The 12,287-nt window shown below is 35.7% G+C and overlaps 1 protein-coding gene across 1 annotated transcript in view; it reads right to left on the reverse strand.

The window, feature by feature from the left end:
- Positions 1-12,287, reverse strand: part of ITFG1 (integrin alpha FG-GAP repeat containing 1) — a 343,424-nt gene that overhangs the window by 291,576 nt on the left and 39,561 nt on the right. The window lies entirely within an intron of this gene.

The raw sequence follows: 12,287 nt of genomic DNA on the forward strand, positions 1-12,287 counted from the left end.
AAGAGTCTCTATAAAGTGGTTATGGCCAATACACTGCTCCCTCTATGGAAATACAACTAATATAATAAGCACTCATTACATTTGATCCTTCTTTTTCTTTCTTGCTTTCTTTTTTTTTTAAAGATAACATTTGTGGTATTGATAGCATTTTTACTTTTCTCTTCATAATTACAAAAAAAGTTCATCTTTGTCAAAGCACACTGAGCTTACTGGAGTACCTTCCATTTTTTTACAATAAGAAGTTGGTGTACAAAAGTTAAACACCATGTGGAAGCAACCAGATAAATACAGAATCTGGGGCATACTGTAATACAAGTGGTTTGGACTATTTAGAAAGTTAGTATCATTAAAAAAAGGGGAGGGGCAAGGTGGTAGCTAGATTAAGAGAAAGTAAAATAACTACATATGTGAGTTTTGATTGGATCCTAAATAGGAAAGAAAGAAAGGTAGTTATGAAGGTGTTTTTGTTTTTGTTTTTAAGTTTATTTATTTTTGAGACAGAGAGAGACAGAGCATGAACGGGGGAGGGGCAGAGAGAGAGGGAGACACAGAATCGGAAGCAGGCTCCAGGCTCTGAGCCATCAGCCCAGAGTCCGACACGGGGCTTGAACTCACGGACCACGAGATTGTGACCTGAGCTGAAGTCGGACACTTAACCGACTGAGCCACCCAGGCGCCCCATGAAGATGTTTTTGAAACAACTGTAAAATGTGAATATAGATGGATTATTAAATGACATCATGGAATAACTACTAATTTTCTTAGATGTAATAACAGTATCATGGTTGTATATGAGAACATCAACTCACATTCAATTAGTTCAGGAAAACTTTATTTACGTATATATGAATGAGTGTATATATGTTAAAATATAGCAAAATGTTCAATATTGTTCAATCTAGGCTAAGAGTATTCTAACTCTAATAGTCTTCTAAATATGTTGTACATGCTTGAAAACTTCCAGAATAAAAATTTGGGAAAAGAAAACAAGAAGTCAGTGCTAAATGTAGAATGCTCTATTAAGTAAGCCAAAAGAAGATTTAGTGCTACATACAACAGTACACTGGCATTATAGCATGTGTTTACTTGAAGTTTAAATAAACTTTAGGGGCGCCTGGGTGGCTCAGTTGGTTAAGAATCCGACTTCAGCTCAGGTCATGATCTCGCGGTTCATGAGTTGGAGCCCCGCTTTGGGCTCTGTGCTGACAGTTCAGAGCCTGGAGCCTGCTTTGGATTCTGTGTCTCCCTCTCTCTCTGGCCCTCCCCCACTCATCCTCCCTCTCCCTCTCTCTCTCTCAAAAATATACATTAAAAAATTTTAAAAAGTAAACTTTAAACCAACAAAATTTATATTATTTTTTTACTTTATTAAAATTTAATACTTTTTTTGTTTTACTTATCAAGCATTTAAAAAAAATTATTTACTGTTTAATTTACACCCAAGTTAGTTAGCATATGACACAATTATGATTTCAGGAGTAGATTCCTTAATGCTCCTGACCCACTTAGCCCATCTCCCCTCCCCCACCCCTCCAGCAACCCTCTGTTTGTTCTCCATATTTAAGAGTCTCTTATGTTTTGTCCCTCTTCCTATTTTTATATTATGTTTGCTTCCCTTCCCTTATGTTCATCTGTTTTGTATCTTGAAGTCCTCATATGAGTAAAGTCATATGATTTTTGTCTTTCTCTGACTAATTTCACTTAGCATAATACCCTCTAGCTCCATCCACATAGTTGCAAATGGCAAGATTTCATTCTTTTTGATTGCTGAGTAATACTCTGTCGTATACACATATACCACATCTTCTTTATCCATTTATCCATTGATGGACATTTGGGCTCTTTCCATACTTTGGCTATTGTTGATAGTGCTGCTATAAACATTGGGGTACATGTGCCCCTTTGAAACAGCACACCTGTATCCCTTGGATAAATATCTAGTAGTGCAATTGCTGGGTCTGTAGGGTAGTTCTTTCTAATTTTTTGAGGAACCTCCACACTGTTTTCCACAGTGGGTGTACCAATGTGCATTCCCACCAGCAGTGCAAAAGAGATCCTCTTTCTCTGCATCCTCGCCAACATCTATTGTTGCCTGAGTTCATTCTGACAGGTGGTAGCTCATTGTAGTTTTGATTTGTATTTCCCTGATGATAAGTGATGTGAAGCATTTGTTCATGTGTCTGTTAGCCATCTGGATGTCTTCTTTGGAAAAGTGTCTATTCATGTCTTTGCCCATTTCTTCATTGGATTATTTGCTTTTTGGGTGTTGAGTTTGGGAAGTTTTTTCTAGATTTCGGATACTAAACTTTATCTGGTATGTCATTTGCAAATATCTTCTCCCATTCCGTAGGCTGCCTTTTAGTTTTGCTGATTGTTTCCTTCGCTGTGCAGAAGCTTTTTATTTTGATGAGGTCCCAATAGTTCATTTTTGCTTTTGTTTCCTTTGCCTCCGGAGACGTGTTGAGTAAGAAGTTGCTGCGGCCGAGGTCCGTTGACCAGGTTTTTGCCTGATTTCTCCTCTAGGAGTTTGGTTTCCTGTCTTATGTAGAGATCTTTCATCCATTTTGAATTTATTTTTGTGTATGGTGTAAGATAGTGGTCTAGGTTCATTTTTCTGCATGTTGCTGTCCAGTTTTCCTAGTACCATTTGCTGAAGAGACTGTCTTTATTCATTAGCTATTTTTTCCTGCTTTGCCAAAGATTAGTTGGCCATATGTTTGTGGGTCCATTTCTGGGTTCTCTATTCTGTTCCATTGATCTGAGTGTCTGTTCTTGTGTCAGTATCATACTGTCTTCATGACTACATAAAATTTAAATTTTAAATCAACAAAGTAAAAGCCTTAAATCCATTGATGGTAGTGGTATTTACAGACAATATGCAAAATCCACATGAACACAGAGAATCCCTTCACAAACCAGAAGGTTTAGTAAGCAGCATTTATTACTGGCATTCTTTCCAATCTATGTTTAGTGGCAAGACTTAACATGTTAAAAGAATTACATATTCACACAAAAATAATTCAGCTATGATGTAGATGAAGTAATCTAAAGTACTGAGATAGAAGAAAGGTTTCTAAGAAATTAAGTGAAAAAAAGAATTGTGAAAATGGTATATATAGTTGGACCCTCATTTTTGGCAATCATTTTTAAAACTGTGAAATAAGTCATACAAATAAAATCTACCAAAGATAGAATGAATAATAAACACTTGGGGCACCTGTGTGGCTCAAGCAGTTAAGCATCCAACTCTTGATTTAGGCTCAGGTCATGATCTTACAGTTCGTGAGATAATAAACAATCAAATACACATAATAAACACTCAAATATCTTCTGCTCCCTCAACAAAATGATCACTCTTTTGCCACTCAAATCCAGCAAATCTCTGCTGAATCTTTTCTTCCTCCTTCTCCATAAAGGTTTTGCATAGTTTTGAAATCTACCTAAAATCTCTCCTTGGACATTTTTTTTGCTGAACTAATTCTGAGATTTATTCATGTTAATGTGTACAGCAATTTTTTCACTATGCAATGAGGGAAATCTCAATAGTTTTTGCAGATCAGATGAGTGTAAAATGTTACGGTTTTCATTTTAATTTCTCTGATTGTTTAGAAGTTTGAGAAAAAGAGCACACGTGTGCGGGGGAAGGGCAGACACAGAAGGAGAGAGAGAATCCCAAGGAGGCTCTGCACCACTGTCAGCAAAGAGCCTGATGCAGGGCTCAAACCCACAAACCGTGATATCATGACCTGAGCCAAAACCAAGAGTTGGATGCTCAACCAACTGAGCCACTCAGGTCCCCCTCTCTGATTTCTACAGACATCCAATATGTACATTTGCTAGTCTTTTTGTTCTTTTGTGATAAGCCTCTCAGTATTTTTGCCTATTTTTCTAGTAAGCTGTCTTTTTTCTTGATTTATAGAAATTCTTTAGTTTGGAACTCAATCATGCTTGGTCATGTATGTTGGAAATATCTTAATTTTATTTTAATGATATTTTCTGATGAATAGAGAATTTAGATTTTAATATAGTTCTTACATCATTAAAAAAAACACAAAAGAAATCTCATATAGTCACTTTTGTGCATAAAATATGCTTTGAAAAACAATGTGGTGAACACAGACCAAAGCAATAACAATGTTAATATCTAAGGGTTCAGGTAATATGGGACTTTGTTTTCTGCATTATATGTCTGTAATGTTTAAATGTCACTATGTAAAATGAGGTGTATTATTTCCTTCTTCACTGGGGTCCTTCTAGGGAGTTTACAGATAGGGTCAGGGTGCTCATGAGCAAAACCTTTTATTTTTATGTGCATTTTTCTTCACAGAGGTTCCATAACTTTCCCTAGATTCTCAAAGGGGTTTAGGATCACAACAATGCTAAGAATACAGCTCTACATGGTTATATAAATGTATAATGTTTAGAGGCAGAGAGTCTTCCTTGGGTTCCATGGTGTGACTTTGGGGAAATTACTTAACCTCTCTATGTTGGTTTCATAATAGTGAGTTTATTAATAGAATTTGATCCATTAGGTTGTTGTAAGGTTCAAATAAGTGAATACTTACTAAATAAATAATACTTAAGCTGCTTAGAATAGGGCCACATTCATTTAAGTGTTCAATAAATGGTCATGATTCTTAATTCCTGACTATTTCAGATGAAAACTAAAAAAAATTATGACAGATTCAGTACTTTAATAGACTTTTTTTGGGTAAGGGGCGGACATTCCTGATTAAGCCCACCTACTAAAAATAGGTACTAATAGTTATGAAATAAACAAGTGTAATATTGCTACAACAGACTAGTATCTCTATAAAATCTCTCTCAGAAGTGTTTAAGAACAAACTGTGTAAGTATCAAACAAGTTATAGGATGCTTACAAAAAAACATTTCCTATTATTTTGTCTCCCTGGTGCCCTATTCTTATCAGAGACCAGGATGATAACATCAGAAACAACTGCAATTTTTAGTAAACAGGTCTCTTCATCTTTGCTGATAAAGATCAACTGTTACTTAGGACAGAATTTGAATCAGTTCAAACTGAATGCATTTAGAAGGGATTTATAAGATAACCTTATGATATCTTAAGAGTTGAAATGGCTTAATTTGTATTTTTTAAAAAATGGACAGAGTTCTTAGGAAAATGTCTCCATTATTTTCTACATCTGCTTAGATAAAATTTCCACGGCCAAAGTTCCAAGCTTTGTATATAGTTCTTAGAAAACCCTTATGGAGTTTTAAAAGAGAACCCACTTAACAATCTATGTTTGAACTTCTGTAAACAAATAACATTTTCCTCAAGAGCTTCCTTTGTTAGCCATTAAATCTTTAGCTGAAAGAGGCCTACCAATTAGGGCCAGTTTGACCACATATTTTTAATATGTTACCTGTCTTCAGGTTGTGTTCTGTTGCTAAACCTGTGACTATTTAATCAACAGATACCCTTACCTTTCTATTTGGTGCCAGGATTGTTCTAGTGAACAGAACAAACAATAATCCCCACCCTCATATACTTTATGTTGTAGTATGAGAAGATATAATAAGAAAATAAGTAGACAGTATTTTAGCAAAGGAAAGGGCTTTGGGGAAACACTAAAGGAGAGCAAAGGTAAAGGGGAGTGCTTTTGAGTTGCAATTCTGAATACAGCAGGACTCAATGAGAAATAAGATGACATCCGAATGAAGATGTGAAGGAAGCGAAGTAGATTTGGAGAAATAAGTTGAAGGAGGTGATATAGGTTTCTGGATGAATAATATTCCAGGCAGAGAAAATAGTTACTTGACTGAAGCCCTGCAATTGGACCTTGCTTTGTAGTGTTTAAAGAACATCAAGGAAGTTAGTGTGGCTAATGCAAAGTATCAAAGGGCAAAGAGAACAGAAGGGTGAAGAGGTGATGGTGGGTAAAATTATGTTCACTTTACAGACTTTGGCTGGATCTCTAAATCTAATGAAGAAGCCACCGAAAAACTTTGAGAAGAGTGACATGACCTGATGTATATTTTTAAAGAATCACAACAACTCATGTGTTAAAAACAGACTGTAGGGGGATAAAGGCAGAAGGAAAGGAATAGTAACTGGAATAATTCAAATAAGAAATGATATTGTATTGAACTAGGACTACTACAGTGCAGGTGGTGAGAAGTGGTCAGGTTGTGGATATATTTTTAAGGCAGAATGAGCAGTATTTCCCGACAGATCTGATGTTGGATGTGACAGAAAGAGGCAGCAAGGATGACTCTCAACATTATGACAGAGTAAAGAAAGATGGGGCTACCACTGAGATGGAAGATTAGGGGTTGAGAACTTCTGAAGAGAAAGATTGTGGATACAGTTTAGGAAACACTGATGTCTTATCAGACAGAGACAGAGATGTGGAGATGGTTGGCACGCAGTTGGATATGTGACTCTGGAGCTCAGAGGGAGATCTATCTTCGAGATATATAAATTTGGGAGTCATTAGCACGTGGATAATGCTTAAAACCATGAGATCGCCAAGAATTTGCAAGGAAAGAAAGATAAAAAGAATCTTGTATAGCTCCACCAAATGCACTACAAGCAAATGCTCTTTAGCACTGACAAACACCTGGGTCTGAAATTGTGCTGCATTTTAAAACATTTAAGATGTAAATCAGTGTATTTAACAATCAAATTTAAACTTCTGAATCCAGCATAAATAAAGTGCTGACTTGCTATAATAACGTCCTTGAGGTTCATGCTATTGTTGCATTTGAGTCTAGTGATCTTGTTTTTCATCTTTAAACCCCTGGTATCTAGCATAATGCCTTGTATAGAAGAAAAATCAGTAAGTAATTATTGTGATTGATGAATGAGAAAAAAAAAATATTTGACTAGGGCAGCAGTTCTCAAGCTTTTTGGCCTCTGGATTTTACACTCTTAAAAAATTACTGAGGAGAAAGCAGGAAAAAAACCTCTCTGACCTCAACCGCAGCAATTTCTTACTTGACACATCCCCAAAGGCAAGGGAATTAGAAGCAAAAATGAACTACTGGGACCTCATGAAGATAAAAATCTTCTGCACTCCAAAGGAAACAATCAACAAAACTAAAAGGCAACCAATGGAATGGGAAAAGATATTTGCAAATGACATATTGGACAAAGGGCTAGTATCCAAAATCTATAAAGAGCTCACCAAACTCCTCACCCGAAAAACAAATAATCCAGTGAAGAAATGGGCAGAAGACATGAATAGACACTTCTCTAAAGAGGACATCCAGATGGCCAACCAACACATGAAAAAATGCTCCACATCACTCATCATCAAGGAAATACAAATCAAAACCACACTGAGATACCACCTCACACCTGTCAGAATGGCTAACATTAACAACTCAGGCAACAACAGATGTTGGCGAGGATGCAGAGAAAGAGGATCTCTTCTGCACTGCTGGTGGGAATGCAAACTGGTATAGCCGCTCTGGAAAACAGTGTGGAGGTTCCTCAAAAAATTAAAAATAGATCTACACTATGACCCAGCAATAGCACTGCTAGGAATTTACCCAAGGGATACAGGAGTGCTGATGCATAGGGGCACTTGTACCCCAATGTTTACAGCAGCACTTTCAACAATTGCCAAATTCTGGAAAGAGCCTAAATGTCCATCAACTGATGAATGGATAAAGAAATTGTGGTTTATATACACAATGGAATACTGCGTGGGAATGAGAAAGAATGAAATCTGGCCTTTTGTAGCAACATGGATGGAACTGGAGAGTGTGATGCTAAGTGAAATAAGTCATACAGAGAAACACAGATACCGTATGTTTTCACTCTTATGTGGATCCTGAGAAACTTAACAGAAACCCATGGGGGAGGGGAAGGGGGGGGAAGGTTAGAGAGGGAGGTAGCCAAAACATAAGAGACTCTTAAAAACTGAGAACAAACTAAAGGTTGATGGGGGGGTGCGAGGGAGGGGAGGGTGGGTGATGGGTATTGAGGAGGGCACCAGTTGGGGTGAGCACTGGATGTTGTATGGAAACCAATTTGACAATAAGTTTCATATTAAAAGAAAATAAATTAAAAAAAATAAATAAAAAATACAAAAAAAAATTACTGAGGACCCTAAAGAGCTTTTGTTTGTGTGAGCTGTATCTATCATATAATAGATAAAACATTGATATAATCTACCACATTAAAAATTGAAGCACCTTTTTTTTAAATAGGAAGGTCTTAATTAAAATAATTAGCATTTAAAATACATGATTACTGAAGTTACAATTATGTGAAAAACATATTTTACATGGTCAAAAGTCCAGGGCAGACTCTGCCAAATTTGTGTTGGAGATTTATTCAATAAACATTTATTGAACTTGGGTATTTGGCCACACACCATTTAAGCAGATATGCTAAAAACATTAACAATATATAAACACACACACAGGATGTGAGAACAATGGACACATGTTTTTTAAAGTTTCTGATAAACTATCTACTTAAGAAAGAAGGAGATCAAAGAGAATGACAGGGAAAAGAATGAGAGAGAATGAGGGTGAAAAACAATAATGTCTTATGGTTTTTATAAAAATTCTTTTGACCTCATTGACCCTCCAAAAGGGTCTTGGGAATCCTGAGGGATACCCAGACCACACTTAAAGCCTTCAGGAGGGCAATGTGGCAATGTTTCACTGTAGAAATCTTTATTCTTGTTTAACCAGGTATTCCACTTCTAGGAACTCTCCTTGAGGAACTTATGAGAGATGTATACAAAATAAGGCACCATACGTCCATTTAGAATTAAAAACAAAACAAAACCTAGAAACTACTGTTCAAAGAAAAGGATTAAATAAACTATATGTTACAACTATACAATGGATAAGAGTCATTAAAAGCCACTGTTTTGGTAATTATCAAAAAAATTAATAAACAAAAATGTTTAAAACATGTTTGTTATGGAGAACTCAGTATATTACATATTTTGTCTTGTCTCCCATAGGAAGTCTCACTTAGAACAAGAATTTCTTTTAGAGATAATTGTTTGGAAAAGCTTTATATTTTCTAAGGAATGAACATAGAACATATGATGGACAACGAGAAGCATGTAACTCACTTCTTCCTTTGGCCAAATTCTTAGCTAACAGTCCCAAAAGCAGTGGGACTATCTCTTCCTACTACCCCTCTTATTATATAACAGTTTGCAACTACTATGCACTTACTTTATTCTGCCACATATCATGGCTAGACTTGTAAAGTCTCTCCCAGTAAACTAAATGCTCTTTAATGACTGAAAGCATTTCTTGTCATCTTTGTATTTCACATAACAATGAGTAGAGGAGCAGGTACTCAATAACTTTCCTGAAATGATTTTAAAGACAGAGATAATGTTTTGAATAACACAAGACTAACAATGACAATTTTTAATATTTCCCCATATATTTTAAGTTAACTTTGGAAAGATTACTCAAATAGAATTTCTTTACTTTTTATATAATAGATTGCTTAGCTCAAAATAAGACCTCCTGTGAACAAACGGCTCTGATGTGTTTCACCACAAAATTTCTAAGGTAGATTTTGCTGACCGTGTAAGAATAGCCAAAAATTCTTTAAAAATTACTTAAATGCAAAGTCAATGTTGTTTAAGGAAGTCTAACATTACTTTACTAAAAAAAACCCCTAAGTTCTAAAACCTCCTAAATAAGATAGATCCTTCCTGCAAAAGGAATTGTAAAAAAGAAAAAAAAAGTGTGTGTGTAGAATGCGAGAACAGAAAATGAGCCCAGAACAAATGATTTTCCTTATCTTGAAAAACAAGCTTTTACAACAACTTGCATGGCAGTATACTCAAACCTTATTACTGTGCTTTTACATGGTTTAGCATACCAGGTAAGCCACACTAAAAATAACCTCTCTTTTATCTTCTTCTTTATTATTAATTTTTTTAAATGTTTATTTATTTTTGAGGGAGGGAGAGAGTGGGAGGGAGAGAGAGCGAGCGAGCATGTGAGAGGGGGAAGAGCAGAAAGAGGAGGCAGAATCCATAGCAGGCTCCAGGCTCTGAGCTGTCAGCACAGAGCCTGACATGGGGCTTGAACTCAGGAACCATGAGATCATGACCTGAGCCGAATTTGGATGCTTAACCGACAGAGCCACCCAGGTGCCAGCTCCCACTCTTTTCTTAAACTCTCTCTTCTCTTTCTAATCAGAATACACACACACACACACACACACACACACACACACACACACACGAACCTAAACTCTTAGAACTATAAAAAACTTACTGGGCAAATGGCTTAATTTGTGGTTATTTTTGTTAAATCAGTTAAAATCCAAAGTATCTGAGCACTAAAATGTTCTCGGCTTTGCAAATATTATCTTCATAATGAAAATGCTCTAGCAAAACTGTATAACAATGTTGGAAGAGCAGAATAGGTATTTGAAAACTGGTAAAAATGGGATGAAGAGGAAAATTTTAAAAAGGTATCCAATTAGAAAAGAGGAATAAAATTATTTCTGCTCACAGATGACATGATTTTATTTGTAGAAAACCTTAAAGATTCCACCAAAAAGTGTCAGAACTAATAAATGAATTCAAAAAATAGCAAGATGCAAAATTAACACACAAAAATTGGTTGCATTTCTACACAATGACAATAAAAAAATCCAAAAAGTAAATTAAGAAAACCACTTCATTTATAATAGTATCAAAAGAATAAAATACTTAGGGATTAACCAAGGAGGTGAAAGACAAAGTATGAAAATTATAAACACTGCTGAAATAAATCATTAAAAGACATAAATAAATGGAAACATAATCCATGTTCATCGATTGGAAGACAATATTGTTAAGATGTCAATATCACCCCGGGTGCCTGGATGGCTCAGTCAGTTGAGCATCCAACTCTTGACTGTGGGTAAAATCATGATCTCATGGTTCGTGGGTTTGAGCCCCACTGACAGCACAGACACTGCTTGGGATTCTCTCTCCCCCCGCCCCTCTGCCCCTCCCCAATGCATGCTCTCTAAGTAAATAAACTTTAAAAAATAAAAAAAGATGTTAATATTCTCCAAAGTGATACAGATTCAGAATAATCCTTATCAAATTTGCAAGGGCATTTTTTTTTCAAAAACAGGAAAACCTATCCTAAAATTCATATGGAATCTCAAAGGACACCAAATAGCCAAAACAATTCTGAAAAAGAACAAAGTTGAAGAACTCACACTTCCTGATTTCAAAATTTACTACACAGCTATAATAATCAAAATAGTGTGGTATTAGCTTAAAGACAAATGTACATATAGACCACTGGAATAGAATAAAGAGCCCAGAAATAAATTCTACTAGGGGTACCTGGGTGGCTCAGCTGATTAAGTGTCCAAGTCTTAATTTTGGCTCAGGTCATGATCTCACAGTTCGTGGGATAGAGGCCCGCGTCAGGCTCCATGCTGAGTGTGGAGACTACTTGAGATTCTCTCTCTCCCAAAATAAATAAACGTTACAAAAAAAAAAAAAAAAAGAAAGAAAGAAAGAAAGAAAGAAAAGAAATCCTTCTTCTTCTTTTTTTTTTTTTTTTTTTTTGAAAAGAAATCCTTCTATACATCATCAAATGACTTTTAACAAGGGTGCCAAGATCATTCAATGGGGAAATGCCAAATCTTTTCAATAAATGGTGCTGGGAAAACTGGGTATCCATGCAAAAGAATGAGGCTGGACCCTTATCTAACACCATACACAAAAGTTAACACAAAATAGATAAAAGCTCTAAAAGTAAGGGATAAAAGTATAAAACTCTTATGAGAAAATATAGGGCAAAAGCTTCATGACACGGGACTTAGCAATGATTTCTTGGATAGACACCAAAGGCAAGACAACAAAGAAAACAACAGACAAGATGGACTTAATGAAAATTGACACCATCAATGGAGTAAAAAAGGCATCCCCCAAAATAAGAGAAAATATTTGCAACTCATGTAACTGTGAGGAAGAAATATTCTGAATAGAGAATAATTTAAACTTGACAACACCAAAAAAAAAAAAAAAAAAAAAAAAATCCAATTAAAAAATGGGCAAAGGACTTGAATAAACATTCCTACAAAGGAGATATGCAAATGGCCAATAAGGACATGTGAATGTTCAACATTATTAATCATTAGGGAAATTCATATCAAAACTATAATGAGATACCACCTTGCACCCATTAGGATAGCTACTATGAGAAACAGAAAGTAACAAATGTTGCCAAGTATGTAGAGAAATTGGAATCCTTGTGCACTCTTGGTAGGAATGCAAAATGGTGTAGCTGCTGTGATGGTGGTTCCTCAAAATCTAAAA

This window comes from Panthera onca, chromosome E2 (genome assembly GCF_046562875.1).
Source record: "Panthera onca isolate mPanOnc1 chromosome E2, mPanOnc1 haplotype 2, whole genome shotgun sequence".
Lineage (NCBI taxonomy): Eukaryota > Metazoa > Chordata > Mammalia > Carnivora > Felidae > Panthera > Panthera onca.